The sequence below is a fragment of the Opisthocomus hoazin genome, chromosome 2, assembly GCF_030867145.1.
Source record: "Opisthocomus hoazin isolate bOpiHoa1 chromosome 2, bOpiHoa1.hap1, whole genome shotgun sequence".
In the NCBI taxonomy this organism is placed as follows: Eukaryota; Metazoa; Chordata; class Aves; order Opisthocomiformes; family Opisthocomidae; genus Opisthocomus; species Opisthocomus hoazin.
The window spans coordinates 58,268,218-58,275,609 of NC_134415.1; the positions used below are offsets into that span (position 1 = coordinate 58,268,218).

At 43.2% G+C, this 7,392-nt stretch overlaps 1 long non-coding RNA gene across 2 annotated transcripts in view; it reads right to left on the reverse strand.

Moving 5' to 3' along the window:
• The window catches only part of LOC142360551 (uncharacterized), a 32,532-nt gene that overhangs the window by 12,435 nt on the left and 12,705 nt on the right, over positions 1-7,392 (reverse strand). The window lies entirely within an intron of this gene.

Here is a 7,392-nt window from a genome sequence, read left to right on the forward strand (position 1 = left end):
ATTCAGCTGAGCCTATTTCCAAGCTCTGTAGGCTTAAATCAGATCTAAGCTTGCTGGAGAACCCACATGTAAAGTCCACTGGCTGGTGGAGTAGCAAATGTCAAACAGTTTAATTGTGCCACAGAGATGTATTTTTCAAACAGCCCACCAACCTCCAGTTTCACTTCAGAGAGCGACTGTAACGAAGTGCTAGGCGAGTGAAGTGAATTGTTTGAACAGTGCTGGGGTTTTGAACCAAATGTAATTGTGAGAAATGCTGCCTTTCTGCAGACCAGCCATGGAAACCTGCAGCTTCTTTCTTCAGGAGGGAAGGTGGTAAAAGTTAATCACCCCTTGGCAATCTGTCAGGTGGTGGCACTGCAACTTGAGAGGAGTGATTTACTGATTACCTGATGTGACAGCTTATGAAATAAACATTTACACACAGGTTAAAAGTAACAGCAGAGCTGGGCAAGAGATCTGCATCTCCTGAAGTGATACAGGGTAAAAATTCCTTCCTTTCTGGCCTTAGGGAAAAGCGTGAAAATATCCTTGTCAAGTTCTTTGTGGTGGTCCTTTAAATTCTCTGTGTGCTTGGGATTGCTCTTTAAAAAGGATGACTTGAGATGGGAAGGAGATCTGTAATCCTGGATCGCTTGGCATGCGGCTTTCCAACCGTAGGGCCCCTGTGGATCATGCCAACCCGACCACCCAGCTATCCCCCCCTCCCCAGATACCGAGATATTTCACATTATCAGACACTAAAAATGTCTCCCACAATGTGTGATGCCTCTGTGGTTTACATGAGAGCCAGGTCAGCATATGTGCTGATCTGGACTTTGTGTACGCACAGGCATGGCCATCTTCACTTCCCAGCTTCCCTTTGCTGTCAACAAATGTTGGAGCAAGGGAGAGGGAAATACTGGAATAGCATCATCCTTGATGCAGCCAAACCAGAGTCATGGTGATGGTTAGTGTTTGACTACTGGTTCTACTGATCAGAAAGGAGGAAGGGTTTTACTTGGAGGCATTTCTAGGGTGCTGCAAAGGCCCCTTAGGGAGAACAAAGAAGGGGAGTTGCTCACTGCTAGTCTGGGTGAGGAGTCTGTGTGACCAATCCAATGTCCAAGCAACACTGTAGACAGCAAGTAGCCCCTAAGCAGGAGAGAAGTCAATGGGGGGTGGGGGGTGGGGTAGGTGTTGGAACTACAGACAGGTAGACCCCATCCCATGGAAGAGAAGAGGCTGCAGAAGCCCTTCGTGGTAAGGACAGGGCTTCAGCCTTGTGATAGATTTCCTCGGGAAGCTGGAAGATGAAGCTTATTCAAAGCATGCAAAGAAGAAGGAAAAAAAAAAAAAACCCCAAGCCAAAAAACCACAAAACCTCCAAATCCTTTGAACATGGCTGTTTATGATTACATAGGAATTTAAGGCTTCCTTCATGTTCATAGTCAGAAACTGCTTTCCTAGATGAAGTTTTCAGAGGCTCAGATGTAATCGGCTAAGAAACTCTTCAAATAAACTAGCTATGTTTTGATTTGGTGCAAATAAGAAATGAAGTATTAGGAGTAGCTATTCCAGGAATAGATGAGGCTTTGAAATGCTGATTTTACATGCTGTGTGCTGCCATTCAGCTGTTCTGTCATAACAGTACGGAACGAAAGACAATTTCCCCCTCTGTAAGCACACACAGAAAAGTACATTAGCAACTGCAAATAAAAATCCACCTCTGCAAAGTAAGGGTTTTGAATTTTTTCTGCTTTTTTTACCTTTTATTTTATTTTTTAATTTTTTTCCCCCCTTTCTTTTCTTCTTTGCATCAAAAAGACAATAGCAATGTTTCTTATGTCAGCTACAAAGTATATCCAGTTATCATTTCTCCACTGCTAGCAGTTACTTGACTTCACATCATAACTTGAAAAGCCTGATCATATGGGGCACTGCTATAAATTCACTGTAAGTACTCATTCTCCTGTGCCATGAACTGACGAGGAAGTGAGATCTGGGCTGCAGTCAGAAGCCCAGGCAGAGCACGTACAGGCTCTGTGTAGCTGGGGGTGGAGCCTGCAGAGCTGCAGGTGCAGCGGTGCTTGCATGGGGAGATGCTTGAGCTCTTGCCTAGGGCTGTGCGTAAGCTGGTGCCTCATCCCTTTGGCATCATAAAAACTATGTGGCTCTGGTGACGGATCTGGTTCAGGTCTACTGATACACACACTTTGGCCCCACACCTCGGGCACTATGGACAGACAGAATCTGCCTTTTGAATTTCTGTCTCTGCATTTTCCCCCTAGCTTCCCCTCTTTGGCCTGATATGCAGAGAATTAATTTGCTGTGATATTTTATCTGAAAGAGGCTATTGGGAGGGGGCCACTGCTACTCCTCCTTCCTCTTCCCTAACCACCCCTGATTTGAGGCTCTATCAGCCTCTGTTAAGCTGTGCTCTCCCACCTACCATGTGCCTATTCAGAAATGGCCCTTTATTTTTTCTTACTTTTCCCCATAGGTTTATATCTAAGGTAACTCACAGAATAAACCAGATTTTAACATAGCACATTATGAGTCTATGCTTAAAAGTGATTATGGAAAAATAATATTTTGTCTGTATGTATCCCCATAGTTAGGGCAAATAACTTTCAAGGTCTGTGTTATCTGCAGATCCCTGGTGGTTTTTCACGTAAGTTCAGTGATGTTTTCAGGATCTCTATGTAGAGAGCTGAAGTTTTAGTGAGTTCCTGAAAACTCACCCGTGCAGCTTTACTGCAATGAGTGGCACTGTTAATGTCTACAAGGCTCCTGCCATGGGTAAACTCACTCCTACATATTCATGCTGGTAATGGTACAGCAGTAGCAAATCGCTGCTTCTGGTATGTATCTACGGGTAAATGAGTCTCTGGATTAAAATTTAAGGTATCCTCTGAAATCAGAAATATTTTTAGAACCACTATTGTCCTATTGAGTTTGAGTAATATTTTATCTAGCACCACAGATACTAACAAATGGATTATTCTGTTTCAAAAGATGTTAATGAATCATGTTGTCTATTGCTAGGTTATTTCTTCTGCCCTGTAATATATAAATACAGGGAGCTTGCAACTGAAGGATGGTATACTGAGGACAAATGGAAAGAATTGCTCTGTTGCATTGTGCATCGTTGCCTTGTGCTTTCATTGCTGTGGGATGTAATTGTATTACTCACTGTACTGCTAGATTTCAGAAGGCTAGTTCATATGCATTAATAACATTTGTGGCAATCTGAGCTAAGTTAATGAAAAAGATAATCAAATCTAATACTACAGGGCAAGATATCTGATGTCTCCAGGGGTCCTAAAGAGATCACACAGCTGACTCGGGAAGGGAAGGAGCTGGTTGTAAGTGTGGAGTGCAGAAGAGGCAAGAGACAGCAGAAAAGTGAGGGTCACCTTGCTCAGAGGCACTACGTGCTGGTCACTGGTGGAGGCAGGAGGGTGCTAGATGTATGACAGACATGAAGATGCTTATCAAGCCAATGATATTTTTAGTGATGCCAAAGCCTGATGATGTATAAGTTTCAGCTGATCCCAGATATTTGTCTCTGTGTTGGTTAGGAAATTGGATGAAGTGGTTCGCGTGTGCTTCTACCTTGCCTATAGAAGACACCTACTGAGTTAGGGGCTGATCATGGACGGCATTGGAATAGACTTTTTTCTGGTTTTCAGCAAACACCAACTCCAATCTGAAACTCATTTCTGTCCCTGATACCAATGTAATATTTTATTGCGTCTCTAGACAGTACCCAGTGGCGACTTTTTCCTGCTTCGAACTATAAACACAGCAAGTTGTCTGTGTGGACACTTTCACCACCGTGCTGGTCTGTCACTTGAGGGTCCCAACAGCAGCTTATGCACTGACTAGTAGAAGAAAAAGTGCATGTGTTCCTTGTACATGTGTAACTGATAATGCTCAGCAAGAGACACATGCAATGGTAGTCAGCACCCAAAAATGTGTTTACTCTCACAGACTTGTGCTGTGTTTATTGCCCTTACCTCCTTCATCCTACTCTGCTCATTTTGTACATTCCTGATTAGCATTCTTTTTTTTCTACTACTGTTCTCCTTTACACAGATCTGCTTTTGACTAAAGTAAGAATTCTCATACAAAGTCCTAGCCATCTGAGGCCATCTAGTGCTATAGCCTGTGTCTGTACATGGCCAAGGGTAGATGATTAGGAAAACTGAGCAGGCTAAGGACTGTATGAAATGGTCCCTGCTTCCATATATCTTCCCAAGTCTCAGAGCCTTCCTGAATTAGGTGTTTTAACTACCATACTGTGCATTTGACAGCTAATCCAATCTGAATAGATGTACTGAATCCCTTTTTGAATGTCTAGACATTAGTGGTTTCCTATGACATTCAATAAGAAGTCTTAAGAGTTCTCTAATAAGGTACTGCTAGAAAAGCATAGCTAGGAAAGGCTGTGGGGGCAGGTGCTTTTGATTCTGCCAAGCTGTTCACAGTCTCTTTCCCTTCTACCTCTGTGCATTTATGTAGCTCATAGTCACCCTGTACAGAGAATATGTTCATTGATAGTGTGTGCATTTGGAGGCTCTCCTATCATTTACATCTTTCATGTAACTCTTCTGTTAGACTCTATATGCATGTAAGAACTCATCAAGGGACTTGCCCCAGCCTAGCCGTGAGAGAATCGCATAGTAATGCCATAAGACTTCTCAAGCCAGATGAGAGGGGAATGCTGAGGTCATGGGGATGATGGGAAGAACCAGCAGGGACTATCCAAAGCAGAGATGGAGTGCATAATTTAGAACTCACAACTGGGTGCAGAAAGGTGGCTTTGATTTCACACAGTGCATCCAAAGTAGGATGGTAAAACAGAAGAGGTAGTAAGTCGGTCCCGCAACCCTCAGCAACAGAGTCACGTGAGATTAGTGCAGAGCTAATACACTGCATGGTACCATCTAGACATGTCCTTGCAGCCTATAAATGACATTTGCTCATCACACATTTATGCTTGGAGAAAAATAAAGGGCTCTACTTCATACTTCAGTACTTTTTTTTTTTTTCTTCAGAACAACAACTACACACAGAATTTAATGGCAAATATTAAAGAAAAAACTTTTGGTCCAAAAGCTTTTAGTATGATGGTCTGTATTTCTTAAGTGTTTACATGGATTTCATGCAGTAATACTTGAGTACTTTGGTGTTCTCAATAGCTGTATTTCTATCAAAATTTTCTAGCTTCTTTCCAAGTCTGTCAGAAAAGCTTCATTACTTCCTAGGAGTAGGGTTATTTGTAATGTTTATGCCAAATTTTTTGAAACTCCAAAAAAAAAATAAAATCCAGCTTCTAGGATTTAAGGTTTAGAGTAGAACAGAAGAAATAATGGTAATAAATTTGCTTGAAGTTGTCACGGTGGTAATAATAACAACATTTCTATAAAGCTTGGATTGAACAGAATCCAACAGAAAAACTGATGAAAATCTACCATACAAAAATTGACTGCTTCCTCCCACTCCTCCTCACAGTTCCTCAGAGCATCACTGTATTTATATTATGAATGTCTATGGTGTGGAGTTATTGAAACTAAGTCAGGTTTTAATAAAACAAGGTATTGTGTGATTTCTGTGGGGCTGAAGTTCAAGCTAACAGTCTTGAATATGTAACACCAAATATAGATTTTACTTAATACCACAGGGACATTTTTTTAGCTTTCTTTCTTTCTCTGCTCTACAAGAGAAGAATTCATATCTCATCACCTCTAAGAAAGTCAGTTATTCCAGAAGAGTGAGAGATTACAACATTCCAAGCATTGCAAATAGGGGTACTTATTTTAAACAATAGCATTCAACCTTCTATATTGCTTCTCTAGCTCTTTCAGCACGGACCTGTGTGCAGGGTAGATTCTCAGCTGCAAAGCGTCCAGATCCTTATTTACGTGCATGTGAATATTTAAGGTTAACAAGAATACATTCCCTGTGGGAGAAACAGTCAGAGCCGTTCAGACCACATTGCTTTTTCCTTCCTTCCCATAGAGGAGGCTGTTGAAAATGTGTCTGATTAAACTGCAGGTTCCTATTCTACTCAGGTGAATAAATTTAATGTTTCTAACTGGAATTAGGTGAAGTATCTCTCCCCATGATGGGATGGGCAACAGGCAGGACAAATGAGATTAAATATCTGCTCTAAATTGAGAAGAGAGAATAAATTTAACTCTTTCCCTCCCCATAATTGTTGCTCTTTCTGTCCTGTATGGTGCATGGGTTTGGATTTTTGTTTTACAAGCAGCCCAAGATCAATGACGCAAGCAGGTGTCCCAGATCACATCTGGACTGGAGAGAGTGGAAGAGAAAGTCCATGGCTTGTGTTTCAAGCAGGTTGCCTTCTTAGTTAGAGGTAGGTGCCTGTCTATCACCAGTTTTGCTGAATTAGATCAGAAACCTGCGTACAACTTTTGCATGACCTCTTTATTTCATCTCTAATGGCCTTATGCAGGCATTTGGCTGGCTCTGGGTGTATCCTTCTTACACAGATCCCATACATTGCCTGGAAGGACCAGGACCTACTCAGACCCAGGGACTGCATATTGGCTAGGATGCACTGCAACAGCAATGAAGTATTTATTCTGTCTCTGAGCTGGGCAGCTGGAAAGCCCAGCCCGGGTGCAAGTTGTGAGGCAGTTTCATTTTGCATCTAAGTGTATCTAGATATGAGTACAGCTAAGCAATTTGCTTGGCCTCGCCCCTATTAATAACAAGACCTTGTATTAAAAGAGGATACACAACCACATCACCAGCCGGAATATTGTTGTATGCAGCCCGTCAGTATGGTCACACATTCCTCTTCCTGTGCATCAAGCTGGTCATTAACTTGTGCTTCCCGATGCACGGACCCTTCTTCATGGCAGCCGGCACTCACGGAAGCATGGGAAGGTAGGGATCGTACAGCAGGGAGCCCTTGGAGTGGCAGTGTTGAATGCGACCAGGAAGGATGTGCTCAGTGCTGCAAAACCAGTGGGGCTGAGACGTGATTGGCTAGGGTGTGGACTGAGAACTTGTCAGGATGAAACCTGTGCATACCCCAGCTGCTTCTTTCTCCCCTGTGCATACTGGTTTCCACATCAAGCAAACAGGGGATGCCTTAGGCAGGACCTGCAATGCCCCCCAGCAGGCGCCCGTTGCAGTCCGTGATGTGCCAGGGCTCTGGGGCACGCCATCGCCTGCAAGGGTCACAGCCAGAAACTGCTCCCACTCACCCTGGGTCGGCTTCTCCAAAATGCAGATGAACTTGCCGCGGGTGTAGAGACTTCAGAGCTGGCCCTGTGCATCCTGAGCTAAGGCTTGGCAGAGCTGGTGCTAAAAAAAGGCTGATAGGTGCTGGTGACTGCATGCAGTCATTACCCCTGTACCCCGCTCTCCAGC